Raw genomic sequence first — 17,520 nt, forward strand, 5'->3', positions numbered from 1 at the left:
ATCGCACCACTGCACTCCAATCTGGGCCAACAGAGAAAGACCCTGTCTCAAAAAAAAATTACAAAAATAAAAAAAAGTTCCACTCATAGGAGGATAGAAATGTTCTTTCTTCAAACTCTACTAGAAAAATTAAACCAAGTACACATGTTAAAACCTTAAGGTACCACTAAAAAAACATAAGTAGATTCTACATAATATACACACCAAGATGAAAAAAGATGAACTAAAAATACTTGAGCAATTTAAAAGAGGTAAGGAATGGGAAAATAAGGAAAAAGGAGAAACCACAGTAAACAAAAAACACAAAACAAGGGCAATGAAATAAATCCAGACATCTATATTCACAATAAACACAAATGGATTAGACTCATTTTTTAAAGAACAGACTCGGAGTCCAAATCTCAACAATGAAATGGAGATTTACAGAATAAGTAGTTTATTTATATTTTAAAAATATAAAAAATAGTATATGGGCCACATAAAAATATGTATACACATACTTTCCTCATATTCAACAATGGATTAAAAGGACACATTCTAAAATGACAGTAGACAGGAGTAGACAAATGGAAGTAGTAGCCTCATATGGGGGGACTCAACGGGGGAATTTAGCTTTCTCTGTTTTTTTTTTTTTTTTTAAGGAAACTGTATTTTTATAATGGTTTTAAATTATGCATGTAAAAAGCAGTTGGGTTGAAATATTTATGCATAAAATAATATAATGTCCACAATTTGCTTCAAAAACTTCCAGGGAAGGGACAAGGGAAATGTCTGAGACAAGAGAAGAAACAAGACTGACCATGAACTAGTACTTGTTAAAACAGAATGATGGGTATATGAGGATTCACGACATTTATGTACATTTGAAATTTCTCATAATAACTATTACAAAAATAAGGCAGCCAATATGTGAAAATGTTAACAATATCTAGTTTTAGAGGCTAGGACTAGAGATGATTAGTGTAATATTTTTCAAATCCTCCTTATCCTTGTTTGGCAAAAAAAAAAAAAGATTTCACCTAAAACTATAATACTAAGTTATTTGGAAAAAAATAATGTTACCATTGGTAAATTCTCCCAGAAAAATAATTTATTCAGCTAGACTACTTAATTCTAGCAAAACTAAAGGAAATATTATGAAAACATTTCTTCAAAATATAATATCTTATAAGGAATCATTTTCAGTTTTACTATTAAAAACAAAGCTTCATTCTCATTTTCTGATGCTATTCTGCTTCTAATTTTACCAAGCTGTTTGAGATACAGGCCTTAGAAGCAGATATTTATTGCCCTGGATTAGTCAACTTCTCATCAGAGAGCAGGAGGGCAGGAAGTGATGAACAACTATTGCTGTTCTACTTTTGAACATATGTTCAAAAATCCCACCTTTGTGAATTATAGGGGATCCCAAGAAAGTATAAATATAAACCTGTTTCAGTTTAAATAAAACTTATTTATCTTCCATGAATATATTCAAATGACAATATAATGAAGAGTCACACAATATATATAATAATAAATATAATAATAAATATAATACTAAATTATGGAAAAAAGGCATGTTAATCCACAATTATATAAACATACACAAATCAAAATCACTACATTGACCAAGAATCCACATATTCTAAGAAAGTTTGGTGAAAATAGTATCATATCATATTTTCCTGTTAATTTTCTAATGGGGGGGATGAAGCCTACTGAAAATGAAAATAAATATAATATGGAAATTGAATATTTTCTTACAAGTATTCTTACATAACAAATGTATTTATAGCAAAAAACATGTTCATTACATTTGCTTTGGCTTTTGAAAGTTAGTTTTATTTTTAAGATTGTTGGTCTGAGGCAAAATGCTCTTTCAAACAGTATATATGTTCTTATCTGCAGATTCTCTAAAACACATAGATACACAAGTTTTATAAAGAATATTAGCAGATTCATACCTGCTTCCAGAATTATATATTTATATTTTATGATACTTTGAGTTAAATACCCTTATTTACTGCTTACACTCATCTATAAAGTTGAAAGGAGCCTCAAAAAACACATAGGTCACAGAGAAGTTAAAGCTCACTGAGGGCTGATTATGTAACAAATCAGTGGTATGTCTAGGATCAGAACCCTGGACTGCTGGACTAACTCAACCGACCCTCTGGAAGGCTAACTTTCCTTTTCTAAAAATATTTAGACCAATCAATTCTGTTTATAGCCCATTGCATTATATTTATTTCCTTCCCCATTAACCTTTACCCATAATTTAAAAAAAAAAAAAAAAGGAGTCCAGAATACACATTAGAGAACTATGGATTCTAACACTTTCTCTCCGAACATCCATTTTGCATACTTTTCATTCATAATGTTCTCTTCATATATCTCTGTTGGACAGGGGACCCTCCCCTCAAACTGTTAACTCACACCAAACATGGTGACTGAGGGGAAAGATTTAAGTTCTTCTCAGAATTAAGATTTGGCCTCTTCTGTTCTCTCACTCCTCAGTTAAACTCAAAGGAATTTAGGTTGTTGGGCAGAATGCTCCTGTTTGTATCACATTTTCAGTGTTAAGGGTCAAGACACAACATGCCAGGCATATTTCTTGCATAGAACCATGCAGGGGGATTCTTCCAAGAGCTGCCCTCGCAGGTGAACACAACAATGTGTCAATGCCAAACTCCAGAGGCAGCTAGCTGCCCATAAAGCACTCACGGTAGCCACATTATTGTATTGGGGGAAACCTAAAACATGCAGAAGACTTAACTTTGTGCCATAGAATTCTTCAGTGCAGTTTCTACATTGGCAACAAATTCTCCAGGGAAATTCAGGCTCTTACCTCCTGCCCTTTTCCCTGCCTGGAATGAGGCAATTCAATAAGCCCAGGTCGACTGTGTCCTGGTGCTTGTAAAAAGCATTTGGGCTTTCGCCTGTCATCCCAGCACTTTGGGACGCTGAGGCAGGCAGATCACCTGAGGTCAGGAGTTCAAGACAAGCCTGACCAATATGGAGAAACCCAGTCTCTACTAAAAACACAAAATTAGCCAGGCGTGGTGGCACATGCCTATAACCCCAGCTACTGGGGAGGCTGAGGCAGGAGAACCACTTGAACCTGGGAGTCAGACGTTGCTGTGAGCTGAGATTGCACCATTGCACTCCAGCCTGGGCAACAAGAGTGAAACTCCATCTCAAAAAGAAAAAACAAATTGAAAGCATTTGGTACTCAAAAGCGTACCCATGGGACCCAGAAATATAGTTGGCAGCAGGTCTCTGTTGTTAGAATATATCAACTGCTGTCGGAGGTGATAGTACAAAAAATGTCCGTCATTTCTCAGCTGCCCTCTCACAGACAGGATCTCCATTGAGTTTGTGAGATCTTGATGACACTGGGGCAGAACAATAGGTGGCTTGTCAGTTGTGACTGAGTGGCTCCTCAGGGGAAAGTGTTAAATGATGGAGACAATATTTCCAAAACAGAGAAAATTGTGGAACTAGGAGGTAGGAGAGAAGACCATAATATTGCAACCATGCGCTTCAACTTACCTCCCCATCCAACTTCATGTTCTACTATTCTCCCAAGATCATTTTCTAGGACTTTCCCAACTCTTAAAATAACTCTACTTCCACAATTTCTCTATTACTGTTCCAAATGACTTCTCCTGGAATCTTTTCTACAAAAATTATGAAAAGCGTTGTATATTATATAAACTCCTTAGGTATCACTGAGCTAAAGTACTATACATAATTAGATATTTTTATCCTTCCCCATCCATCAGCACCTCCTAAATTCAGTCAGTGGCTTTCATGACTTCCCTTTGCTGAACGTGGACAGGAACAAAGTTTACAAACTTTACTCAGGAAAGGGCAGGCTCAAATTTCTCATCAGAAGTCCTTTGGGAAGAAAACAGCATTTTGGAATAATTATTTAATGTGGTTGTTTTTCTCTCCTATACTGTGCTCGTGGTAACTAGTGGTTTGACTCCTGTTGGTTCAGTTTCAACTCTGCACAGAGAAGTACAACAGATGCATGTACTGAGAAGGGCTTGTGAACAATCACATTCTCTCTCTCCCTCTCTTGGCCCATTCTTTGCAATACTTTTTGTGGAGTATTTAGCAATTCAGAACCCTTAAATTCAGCAGACAGAAGAAATCAACACTTTTTTTTTCAATTATCAATCTTAATTACTTGAAGATGTAAGAAAATTTTGTAAGCTTTTACTCTTTCCAAACATGTAACTTGTTAAGACCACATTTAATAGATTCAGTAGAGAGTCAAAGAAAATACTATAACTTTTCCAGGGTTCCCTAACTCAGACCTTTTATTAAGCCATCCCATTTTTCCAGCCATTATTATGTGGGGTATTGAAAAGTCTATATAATGAAATGTCAATAATTATCTGAACAGTTTCATGCAAAAGTAATCTCATTCAGCTACTTAAGGATTTGGGGTCAGAGAAAAAGAAGAAGGAAGAAGGATTTAAGGAGGACAAAGGCTTAAAAGCCTTAATCAGAGGGATGTCTACCCTGACAAGAGTCCCTAAGTAACAAACTAACATTCCATATCATTTTGCTGATGTAAAAAGGCAACTTTCTTCCTCAGGAACATATCCACCACCAGATACTTCAAGAGGCAAAACTTTCCAAATATATATTCATGACTAGAATGTCTAAAATGTAGGCTTGGTTACAATACACAATTTAAAGCAACAATCTGTTATTTGGGGTTCTTCAAAATGCTATAAATAACAACTAATAATAAAATTGCATTTAAGAATTGATTGCTATTGCATCTGTTATAATAATGACTTTCCCAGAAAATAAAATAGGCTACATAAGTAAATTTTTTAGGTAATGAAATTGGCATCAGTTTTAGTGTTTGAAATGAAACCATTTGTTTATAATACCTTCCATATATCCTATCCCTGTTTTCTTAAACAAAACCTATGTCCTTTACAAATATGTATTTCCTTCAATCCTACCAAGAGCTCCATACTTTATACCCTCATTTTCAGGTAAGAAAATTGAGGTTCAGAAAGATAGTGTTTTCTCCTACATTCATGAAGCTTTTAAGCAACAGAGCTGTCTTACCTATGCTGTAAAGTACACGGTTTTGTGATACCTTCTTTTCCATTGCTGAAAATTAGGTGTACTTTTTACACTACTGAGGATCCCAAGACACACCCCATAGTACTTCAAAGAAGTAGAAACAAATTTGAAAATTGCAAACTACAAAATTCAGCTTATTCAAAGTAATGACACTTAAAAGTATCAATTTATCTGAGAAAAGACATGGAGAAGAATGTGTTTGATGTATGGCAAGACACAAATAACAGGGGAGGAAAGGAAGAAGAAATAATTGAGGAAGCTGAAAGGGAGAAGGGATGGAAAGATGGAATGAACTGAGATGATTTGGAAAACTCTCAGAAAATTCCTTAGCATTCACCAGGCTAACAGAATATAGAGCAAAGTGGTGTTGACTGAGGTTACAGACGCAGAGGAAGAATTGTCATTTCTCCCACCAAAGTCAAATCTGATCTCAAAGGAAGAACTTCAGCTCCCTTTTCCTTCACTCACTAAGTAGTAAAACACAGAGTCATTAAGTCTGAGTCACTTCCCTTGTGACTCAGTTGTCAAAATCCTGTAAGATAAGGTATTCAAAAGTGTTTGGAAATGGGAAGAAGATGGAAGTATTAGACATTTATTATTAGCAACAGTATTAGCATCAGAATGGCTAATCATGTTTCCTAATTTTAAAAAATGAACAGCAAAAAGAAAATTATATACATATATATAAATATAGATATACAGATGATACTTATAACACATCCCAAAAAAACCACACCAATTCATCAAGTATTAAGTGAGCACTTACATATTCCTAGCCATGTGTATAGGAAGATTTAGCATGTGTATAGAAAGATTTAGCATGAAGGTACTTGCATAGGATTCTTCAATTCTCAAATAAATTTTTTTCATATCTAATTTTGTAGTTATGATTTTCTATTATTTTTAAGAGAACCACCCCAAATTCCATATACTTCAGGCCCCCATGTCTTTATCCACCTCTGTCACTGAAGCATATGACAAAAGAAGAATGAGGACAAGTATCTAACTTCTGAGTTCCCAATTTACTGGAAAACAGTAAGTAATTACAGGGCAACATGATAGGTAAAGTTCTCAGTACAGAGGAATCCAATACTGCCAACATGAGTCAGAAAGAATTTGTAAGAGTTATGACAGATGAATCATCTTGAAGTATGAGCCGATCAGGAGAGTGTGGAGGAGAGCAGTAAAGGGAAAGGCATTTCTTATGAAGGGAAGGACATCTGCTAAGGCAACAAAACCATAAAGAACCCAGAGAACTTGATGACAGTGAGGCTACAGCACTTGGGTCCAGAATGACAAGAGCTATGAAGGTAATGTTTCCATGGCCTCATTGGAGCTTTGCCCTGCGGGCATGCTGGATCATGCAGGGACACTGGGGAGGGAGTTTGGAGGGTACAAGGATTACTAAAATTTATTTTCTGATAAAACAATTCTGATAATAGTGTAAATATTTCATCAAAGAGGGAAAAGAACTAATGATAATACAAGCAGATGTTAAGTTTTTAAAACAACCTAATCATAAAAGAATGAGAGCCCAAATGAAGGCAACGGCAAGAAAACAGAGAAAAGATACAGACTCATTAATTACAGGCAATCAAAAGAACTCAGTGACCACTTGGTGACTGTTAGGGCCAGGAGGGGTGAATGAGTGACAGAAATAGAGGTTGACTCTCCCAATGATTTTAATCTGGGAAACTAGAACTATCAGGACATCATTTAACTGAAAGAACAACAGCAGAAAGATAAATATATGGTTTTAGAGGAAAGAGAAATATGGTTATATTCTTTTTGGACATACTGAGTTTGAAATGCCTCTAGAAAACACGAAATAATACAATTTTAATTTCATGAAGGTAGGAAGTTTTGTGTTGCTGTTGTTTTCTTTTTCTCTTGGGGCTATATCCCCAGCACCATAAATAATGGCTGTGAGATAAATTAAATATCATAGTGGAATCAATAACATTCCTGCTAGTTCCAAGATGGAACAGTGTACATATATAGATGAGCATATTATCTAAAAAAAAAAAAATTGTCATGATCCTTTCTTATTCAGCTCCATACTAAACCAAAACAAATGTACCTTTGGTGTTTCTGTTAATTGAACATGCATACACACAAGAAAAAAATAAAATTTGTTCACAATAAAAAAGTATTTTTCATAATCTGTACCAAATAATTCCTAGAGAGAACCCTGTAGTCCTCTGCCAGCAAAGAGGTGTTACTGTCTAAATCTGCTGATAAGCTTGTTGGTCACTGGTAGTCTACACAGTTGAGAATATACTGAGAAAATTCAGCAAGAAATGACAATTTACATGTTGCTGGCAAGACTCCAGGTAGTTCAGATGAGGGAGAACCGCATAAAGGAATCCAAATTATTATGAACCTGCATAAAGGAATCCAAATTATTATGAACCTATCTGAACACGTACCTTAGCCATATAAGAAAAATAAGCACGGAGCAATTCGATCCCCTAATTACTAATTCACAGATAATGTAACAAGCTACACTATTTAGTTACCATATGTAATTCTATAGGATTCATTGGGGTTATCTTGACAAGTGATATTTTCTCCATGAAAGCATTTTAAAAAGGCTTATCTTTCAATGAATGTGACTATTTGCTTCTTAATTAACTCATCTACTATTTAACTGCCTCCATTAACTACTTTTACTCTGGCACTCAAAGGACTAAATGTTAATATTAACAGCATAAACCAACTTTTACTTTTGTAATAATCCAGAGAGGACATCTGCTTTAAACGTAGTTTGATTCTGTTTGTCACTTCAACTAAGTGATCAGAAGGTACAGACAATACATAAACATTACAAATGATCCCAAAAAGGCTGAGTGGTTCCAGCCAACATAACAGGTTTTCATAACAGAATGAAGACATCTTGTTTCTTGATTTCATCTGACCTTATAGCTTAGCTGCATGAGCTAAAGTTGTGTTGACCAATACAGTAGCCAGGAACCACAATGAAACAAGCCACTACCCAGCACTTATACCTTGGCTAGTTCTAAAGGCAATATGATGTAAGGGTAAAAGACATAGCATATTTTGAAGAGCTTTTTTTTTTAAAGAAAGTAAAATATCTCGATAATGTTTACACTTATTATATGTTGAAATAATAATTTGAAGAAAGTGGGTTAAATAAAATATATTATTAAAATTAATTTCACTTACTTCTGCTTTTTTCTTTACTGTGGTTACAGACAACTTAAAATTACAAGTGTGGCTCACATGATATTTCCACTGGCCAGAGCTGATCTAGAATGATGCAGATCATCCCCTCTCCGACTCTTGGTGTGTTTGATGATCTGAATTGCAACATATACAGAATGGCAATTATTTGAATAATTTCAGCACCAAATTACTCCTTTGTTATCCAATTCACTATATGACTATCATATAAATTTGTCACAGGAGTGACAGATAAAGCTATCAAAAATGATAAGAATTACAAAAAATATGCAAGTGGGTGAGGAATATTTAGCAAGAAGTCAAAATAAAGCATTGAGTTCAATACTGAAACTACTGTGCTGTGCTTAAACTCTTCATAAGGCAGGATACAAGAGTTTATGGAAAGCCTCAATAATCTCCTGACTTTTTACTTAATCATCTCCTATCTTTCAAAATTAAATATTTTTAAATCTTTTTTACAATTACCAGTAGTATTTTTTAAACTACTGACTTACATATTTTGAAGCTCCAACATTTAAACAAGGGCATTTAAATTTTCTGTTACGTTTATCAAAATGGGGCATGAATTTAAGAAGACTGAGAAACACTGTCAAATACAAAAGTCAGACGCACACAGTTGAATCCAAAGGGGATCAGAATATGCCACTCCAAAATATGCTACTTTGGCATCAGGATTATTTTGAACTGAAGGCAAATAGGAAATGGAAGACAGGAGCACTCTCTGCCCTGGCCCTTTCCGCGTAAAAGTAGAACACAAAATTTCCTTTGTAAATGCGACATAAATGTCCATTTGTAAAGATGATCATCTCTCCCTTACCAGTGAGAACAACTTTTATCACGAAAATGATGCAAAAACCCCAAATCTATCCTCTTCTTTGGGTCTCTTCTTTTCTGTGTAGCCCCCATGCACATAAAATTAAAAAGATCGATTAAATGTTAATCTGTGTTTTGTTAGTTTGAATTAACAGGCCTCACTTACAGAACCTCAGAGAGTAAAGTTTTTCCTCCCTCACAAAAGCAAGAATGAATATGCACCATAAGACAATGGACAAAGTGCAGGAGAGTTCTAAATGACTTAAAAACTCTTTAATGGTATATCCATGCAATGACTACTACTACTCAGCAATGATCAGTACTAAACTATGAATACAGGCAACATGGATGAATCCCAAAATAATTACAGAGTGAAAGAAGTCAGACAAAAGAGAACATACTGTACGATTCCATTTATTTAAAGCTCTAGCGAATGCAAACTAGTCTATAGTGATACAAAGCAAATGAGTAGTTTACTTGGAGATGGGAGGGGTGGGTAGAGGAAAGGATTACCAAGGGGTGTGAGGAAACTTTTGGGGGTGATGGATATGTTCACTATCTTGATTGTGGGGGATAGCTTCACAACAGCCAAAATTCAACAAATTGTATACTCTCAATATCTGCAGTTTATTGTCAATTATAACTTATACCACAATAAAACAGTTAAACAGTCCCTCCCACCTCCTTGAGAAAAGGATAGCGGCTGAACAGGTTGACTTTAGCATCCAACAGATGTTCACTGAACATCTTAATGAAGCTAACTAGGGAGCAATAATCCAGGCCCCAGGGCCATTTCTTCTCATTTTCCTACCTCAGCCACAACACAGAGCTAAAAATACTTTGTGACTTAGTCTAACCCAATATATAATCAATAGATTATATCAGAATGAAGAGCCGTATCCAATGCTGTAAAACAGCATAGGATAACTACATTTCCTAGCCCAGAAAACTGAATGTGATGGGAAAGGGGAGGAAGGGTCAGACAACACTCCACTGAATCATACCGATGAGGCCCCTGTAGTCCCAAATTGGAATATGAGGCCGGGCGCGGTGGCTCACGCCTGTAATCCCAGCACTTTTGGAGGCTGAGGCGGGGAGATCACCTGACCTGAGGTCAGGAGTTCAAGACCAGCCTGGCTAACATGTGAAACCCTGTTTCTACTAAAACAAAATACAAAAGAAAATGAATGCTGTCCAGAAGAGGATTCAGGCCTGACTTATTAAAATGCAAAAACCTGGGAGACTTGTGGGGAGTGAGAAGCAGAGGAGGAAATACATAAGCTTTATGAAATTTATCTAGTAATGCCTTAGACAAAGCAGGACCTATTAAGGGGGCTGTTATGGTCTGAAAGTTTATGTTCCCCCCAAATTCATATGTTGACATCCTAACTCCCAAAGTAATGGTATTAGGGGGTGGGGCCTTTGAGAGGCAATTAGATCATAAGGGTAGAGTTCTAATGAGTGGGATTAGTGCCCTTATAAAATAGGTACCAGAGAACAGCCTTGCCCTTTCCACACCACATGAAGACACAGCAAGACAGCATCATCTACGAGGCCCTCGCCATTCACAGAACCTACCAGTGCCTTGATCTGGGACTTCCCAGCCTCCAGAACTATGAGAAATAAATTTTTGTTTATAATGGACTCACTGCTTGATATCTTGTTAGAGCACCCCAAATGAACTAAAACAGGGGCCTAGCAAGGTATAAGAGAAACCGAACATATCTTAAATATATCAGAGAGGAGTTTTTAACTTGTAGAATAATCATTAATCTTTATGACTCTATCATCATGGTTTTGTTAGGTCAGTGATATCTCATGAACACAGAAGGATAGCTTCTCATGACCATTTTCTATGACAGTTCCCTGAAGCAAAGTATCCTATGGGGCCACCTGAGTACATAATATAAAGTTATTGTGAAATTAACAATATGACTATTAACGCTTAATTTTAAGCAGAGATAAAAAATTTTAAAAATACATTCTCCACTGGTGTCCTATATGCCATGTGGTAGTGAACTGTATCATACCTCTTCAAAAGACCTGAGACATCAGTTCAAACAAGCGCTATTAGTATCAACTCAAATTATATGAACGTTTAATAATCTCAGATCAGATTATGCTTACTGAGAAAGACAGCAATTGGTGAAATCTATGGATCAACAGCTCTATCTATTCATTTGTCATATCAAAATAATGTAAGTATCTTCCTTTTCAAAATATGTGTTTTGGGGATTTTCTTGTGGGAGTGGTATATGGATGATCCAATTACAGGCAAGTTTTCTGTCCTCTTTTCACTTGTATCTTCCATACCTTTTTAAATGTGCTATTTACTAAAATAAATAATTACCTTATGTATTTTAAAACATAAGCAACAATGGTAAGTTTTTCCTTAAGTTTTGTGTTTGTTTTTCTTTTTTTTTTAGTAAGTGTTTCATTTTTCACTTTCTCCTCATACACTTATTTATAACACCTTGGATCTGGAAGTGGTTTACAAGAAAAGAACAATGAATGTTGCTTTTGCAGACACAAATAAAACTAAAAGGTGGATAAAGATAAGAATTCCCTAAACAAAACAAATTTAACCACCACAGGCAGACAGGCCAGAAAAAAAAAAAAAAAAAAAAAGCAAGAATTTGTCTCCTTTTATCTTTTGTTTTTTTTTTTTAACTTAGTTCGCCAGATCTGGAAGAATGGTTCTAATGGTTTCATTAACTCAACAAATACAATTGCAACACCTAAAAAAAAATAAATAAATAAAAAGTTTTTATTTTATGTAACATAAAATCCCTTTTATTAATCATATTTTCCCAAAAGGGAGAAACATTTCTGAAGGAAAAAAAGATTATGCCATATATTACCCCACAAAACATGTACAAGACAGTTTTTAGATCAATGGAATTTAAAGAATAAATTCTGTTGTTTTAATCAGACTCAAAAACCACTGAGATATTTACAACACAATGTTTCAGCTTTCTCAAATTTAGCGCTTTACTATTTTTAAGAACCATTAAAAGAAATATTTTAAGAAAACAAATGCTTTTATAAAACACTTAAAAGAAAATTAATGCTTTGTCCACAAAAAGGAAGGTCATAGAGGCACAATTTCCCAATGAACACCCAGAGAAAGAAAATAAGTGGCCTCAGGCCAAAGATAAAATACCTTTGTCCTCAAATAGCAGTTTCCCTTTCTTGCCAAACATCAGATTACCCCAGTAATGGTCAGACTATGCACTAGCCTCCAATATGATCTCACTGCCTCAGGGTCTCACTAGCTTACAGACTAGGTCTCTTTGAGAACCTTGTTATGGGCTAAATTATGTCTCCTAAAAATCCACAGGATATCCTAATTCCCTGTACCTCAGAATGTAACTGTACTTGGAGATAAAGGTTAAATGAGGACACTAGGGGTGGGCTCTAACACAATATGACTGGTTCCCTTATAAAAAGAAATTAGGCCATAGACATACACAGAGGGAGAGTATGTGAAGAAACAGGGAGAACTCAGCCATCTACAAGCCAAAGAGAGAGGCTCGGTAGAAACCAATCCCACCAACACTTTGATTTTAGACTTTTGGCCTTCACAACTGTGAGGAAATACATTCCTGTGGTTTCAGCCGCCCACCCACTCTGCAGTATTTTGTCAAGGCGGCTCTATCAAACTAATACAGATTTTGATACCAGGAAATGGGGTGCTGCTGTAACAAACACCAAAAATGTGGAAGTGGCTTTGGAACTGGGTAACAGGTAATGGCTACAAACGTTTTAGGGTGCATGTTAGAAAAAGCCCAGATTGCACTGAAGAGGTTGTTAGAAATATAGACACTAAACGTGTTTCTGGTAAAGTCTCAGAAGGAAATGTGAAACGGGTTACTGGAAAGTGGAAACTTCAAGAGATAAAATTCAGCCTATACTTCATTGCCCTCCATTAATTGCTCTTCCCCATCCGAACTTTTCCCCTGGGCACAAACCCTCTATCGCACTCCAGAAATACACAAATTGAATACGCTCTTCAGTACCCACTGCCCACTCACATCCCAGCCTCTTCCATACACCATGTCAATTTTCAAGGCAAAACCACTGACTTAAGCTCACTTCATACCAAAAATCTTTCATTTCCACCCTCTTATCTCAAGACCAAAGCCCCCCTGTGTGTTATTTACTAACCACAATGATAAGAGCAAGTAATCCCTATACTTAACTACTTTCCTAGAATCCCTTTAACATTTTTTATGTGTAAAACCTTTCTATAATTTCTCCCATTAGATTCTTCCAAGACCCTACGCTTCTGGAGCAGAATCGTATTTACTCTGTGTTCTCCTCAATGCCTAACCCAATACAACAGTCTTCCTAATCCATCTATTACTACCTACTACATGAATACCTCGGATCTTCTCTGGAAACATATCACAGGAAGGCAATGCATTCCTCACCACTGGTTTCCTTTACTGAGAAGTAGTTATTTATCTCCTTAGTCTTATTATCTCACATGGAATCCCACTAAAATTATTTAATCACAATATATCAATGTTACCATGCTAAATATCATTTCCGAACTGTACTTATATAAATGTTCTCCTTTGTATGACACTAATTTACAAGAAAAAAATGAAACCTTTATTGTTATAAATATGGGGTTGATAATATATGTAACAATATCAAATGAAATCCTACTTCAAGCCAAATAACTATTTTTAAAAATACATGTAACTGTTTTGGATATATATCATCATTCATAGGCACCATCAAGCAGTCCTAAATTCACCAGGAAGTTGTCTGCTTCTTCACTTTAAAGTGTAGGATCTTTCTCTGGCAGATGTGCTATTCGCTCTACCATATTTGGGGACATTCTGGTCCAACTTTGCCTCAAAATATTTCATGAAATTCAGAGTACTTTGTATGTTTCCAAATATACAAAATGTAGCCAACCTGCAACTCAACCTGAGAGACAAGACTATGTCAGATCTGGGATGTAATCTGGAGAAAATAATCTGCTTCTAACTCAGGATAGCTACGTTCCAGGCAATTCTTGTTCTTCTCCAGCTTTTAAATCCCTTAATCTCAATTCTAGACAATGGATTCACTTCATCATTTGTCAAGCAAAATCTCTCCATCCTAGCAGTTAAAAACTAAAAGTGGCCAACTAGGCCTAAATCCATGTAAAGTTACATTTCAAGGATTTCCAAGAATCTCTCTCAATAGCTTCAACTTGTAGAAATAAACTAAACTCTGAGAACAGCCTCTATTCCTCACAGTTAGGTGCATTTAAATGCATCTGAAAAGGAAAGATGTCTTTAAGGGCCAACCAGAGCAATGTCTAGGTGATAGGACTTTGAAGCACACTAAAAACTGACAAATGATCCCTCCCTTTCCAAGCCACAACCATCAGGCCTAGTCAATAAAAAGAAGTGTGGTAAAGAGACAAAGAAAACCAGAACTAGAGAAGGTAAGTGAAAAGAATAAACACAGAAAGGAACAAAGGGAAAAAAAGAAACATACGTAAGAAATAAGGTACACCATAATCTATTAGTAATACGTTGAGAATAATCTTCCTAAGATTGTTCGTTTTGGCAAACGAGATAGGAAAGAGGAATGGAGAGTCAAAGGGTACCCAAAACTAGTTTTGCCTACGTTGCACACAAGGGCACAAGTGCATCCATCCAAAGCGCGGTATTGCATTACAAGATCGAGTCAAAGAACTTCAAGTTTTGCTAGGTTTTTATTTATGTTTTTTATTTACTTATTTATTTATTGAGTCAGAGTCGTCTCGCTCTGTCGCCCAGGCTGGAGTGCAGTGGCATGATCTCGGCTCAATGCAACCGCTGCCTCCTGGGTGCAAGGGATTCTCCTGCCCCAGCCTCGCTAGTAGCTGGGACTACAGATGCGTGCCATCACGCCCCACTAATACTCGTATTTTTAGTAGAGACAGGGTTTCACCATGTTGGCCAGGATGGTCTTGAACTCCCGACCTCAAGTGATCCACCTACCTCAGTCTCCCAAAGTGCTGGGATTACAGGCGTGAGCCACTGCGCCTGGCCAAGTTTTGCTAGGTTTTTTAAACACTATTGTTTGCCGAAATTCCATCAAGTGCTAAGGCATACATTATACAAATTTAGATGGTTCCAACATTACAAGATGTTCACTGTAATCACTCACACCCAAATTCAACATGTAAAACTCCCAAGCCCGAAACCATCACCTCCTCCTCGTTAGTTTTCAGATAAGGTGTTATTCTATAAAAGGTAACCTAAACCAGGAATTTCTAGGGAAACACGAAGGGGATGTTTACCTCAAACTATCTACAAGGCAGGTCAAGGCAGTCTGGTCACTTATCAGATTCCTTCTCTATGACATCAAAAGAACATGGAGAAGTTTTCCTTCTAGGCTGGTGAAGTCATAGTCCTCTTATCTATCTGGTGATACCTACCAAACACTAGCCTCCAACCGCAGCCCCCACTGCACAAAGACAGTGCCCATTGCCGGGGTCTTCCCAAGCAGAACACCTCAACAGCGCCACCGCGGAGGAGAGGTACCCGGAGACCTCCCACTCGCCCCCAGTGACTGCGCAGTGGCCTCCACCTCCCGCCGGCGCCTGGCCACTTCTCCTCCCCCGCAGTCTCCGCTTGGATTTCCATGTGACTGCAGGGAAGAATAGCCCGGCCTTTGTGCCTCTGCAAAGAATGCAAGCAAAAATGTACACCATCACCACCCGACAAACGCGCTACTCCGCAAGGCACAAAGCGTCTCCCAAACATCGCTTCCCTAGGAACATCCGGCATCCTGGGGCTGCCAAATCACAGACAAAGGCGCCCATCAGAGCGGGGGGTGAGGGGATTAAGGGAGAGACAAGATCAACATGCTCCCACCAACGGGAGCTGCGGTTAAAAGGGCATGGGCGCCAGGGGTGGGGGACGGGGAACCGGTACCAATTAGCGGCTTGCCTTGGGGTCCCCGAGGCTAAGGCGAGAACGCAAGACCGGGAGCATTGCTGCCCACTCTCTACCGCACCCCGCGCAGCCCGGCACCGCGTAACGGCGGATGGGGCATCCGGGCGCGGCCCCGGCAGCGGAGAGCAACAGGCTCCCGCGCCCCGGAGGCCTGGTCTGCGCTCCGGACCCCCAGGCTAACACCCCACCCCCCGCCCCCCGACACCAAGACTGTGCCCCTCTGGGTCAAGGAAAAGGAAGAACTTTTAAACCTCTTAGAGTCAGCCAGAGCAAAAGAAAGGGGTGGGGGTGGCTGAAAGGTCTAGGATTATCCATCGCAAGGGTGGGAGGAGTGGAGACTTGCGAGTAGCAAAGGAAACTTCTAGACCCCATTCTTTTAAAAAGCCAGAGCAGCGGCATTCGCGAAGCGCCCGGCCGCGCGGGGTGGGGCAAGCGCACCGCCCCACCGCCCGCCGCCACCCCCACCCCCGCGCGCCGAGCCCCGGGCGCCCGCGCACCTTCCCCGCCGGCGCGCGCGCAGGGCGCGGGGGCGCGCCTCGGCCTCCGGGCCTGGGCTCACGCGCCGCTTACCCGGCTCGCGGCGGCCGCCCAGGGCCGGGACGCGAGGGGGCGGAGGGCTAGGGAGCAGGGGTCGCCGGGGCCTCTGGATGCCTCGCTTCGCCCACGCTCGCTGTCTTCTGAAGTAACGGCCCGGCGAGGAGCTTCGGGATCAAAGCGCACAGACACTCACGCGTGACTGAAAAACTTAATCCCGCAGCGGCCCGACGCCAGCCTCGCGCTCCGCCGCGCCCCCTCCCCCAGCGCGCGCCGCACTTGCGCCGACCGGGGCTGCCGCGGAGGCGGCGGCGGGGCCCAGGCTGCTGGGGCTGCCGTGACGCCTGCGACCGGCGGGGCGGCGGGCGCGCCTCGGCCAATCAGGGGACGCGGCCGAGCGGGCCGGTGCGGGGTTTTAAACTCGCTCCTGGGCCGCTAGGCCTGGGGTATGGGTAGTGGACTTACGAGGTGGTCAGATAAAATAGACTGGCCTGTTAAATGGGAATCTCAAAAAAGGAATAATTTTAGTACAAGTATATCCCTTGCAATATTTGGGACTTACTTATACTAAAAAGTTCTTCATTGTTTATCGGAAATTCAAATTTAATGGCAGTCTTGTGTTTTTATTTGCCGATTTTGTCAACCTGAGGAAACTGATAGCCTGTTTCTAGTTCCTTAGATATGCCTTATGTGCACTGCCCTGAGGATGCTTTCTGCATGGGTAGCTTACTAAGTGGCATAGGATGCTGATAAGAAGCGCTTTAATCAGAAAGGAGGGGGCAGTCGTCTCACTTTATAAGAAACTGTTCGCACATCAGGGTGCATTCTTAGTCTGATGATCCAATTAAAAAGCAAAAACAGTAAACATGGAAAAGTTATTAGAGTTGCATGGCCCCAGGAAGAACAGATATTCATTTCTATTGTG

At 39.0% G+C, this 17,520-nt stretch overlaps 1 protein-coding gene across 18 annotated transcripts in view; it reads right to left on the bottom strand.

Moving 5' to 3' along the window:
• Positions 1–16,921, bottom strand: part of MPDZ (multiple PDZ domain crumbs cell polarity complex component) — a 182,703-nt gene extending 165,782 nt beyond the window's left edge. For 6 of the 18 annotated variants that reach the window (XM_007969229.3, XM_037998410.2, XM_037998407.2 and 3 more), the window contains exon 1: positions 16,632–16,913. The gene's annotated coding sequence lies outside the window, so the exon portion shown is untranslated. Of the gene's footprint in view, positions 1–15,541; positions 15,786–16,558 lie in introns of all 18 variants that reach the window. The other 12 variants (XM_037998417.2, XM_037998415.2, XM_037998411.2 and 9 more) reach the window with 7 other exon arrangements.
• Positions 16,922–17,520: the final 599 nt, after the last annotated feature.

This window comes from Chlorocebus sabaeus, chromosome 12 (genome assembly GCF_047675955.1).
Source record: "Chlorocebus sabaeus isolate Y175 chromosome 12, mChlSab1.0.hap1, whole genome shotgun sequence".
Classification (NCBI taxonomy): Eukaryota; Metazoa; Chordata; class Mammalia; order Primates; family Cercopithecidae; genus Chlorocebus; species Chlorocebus sabaeus.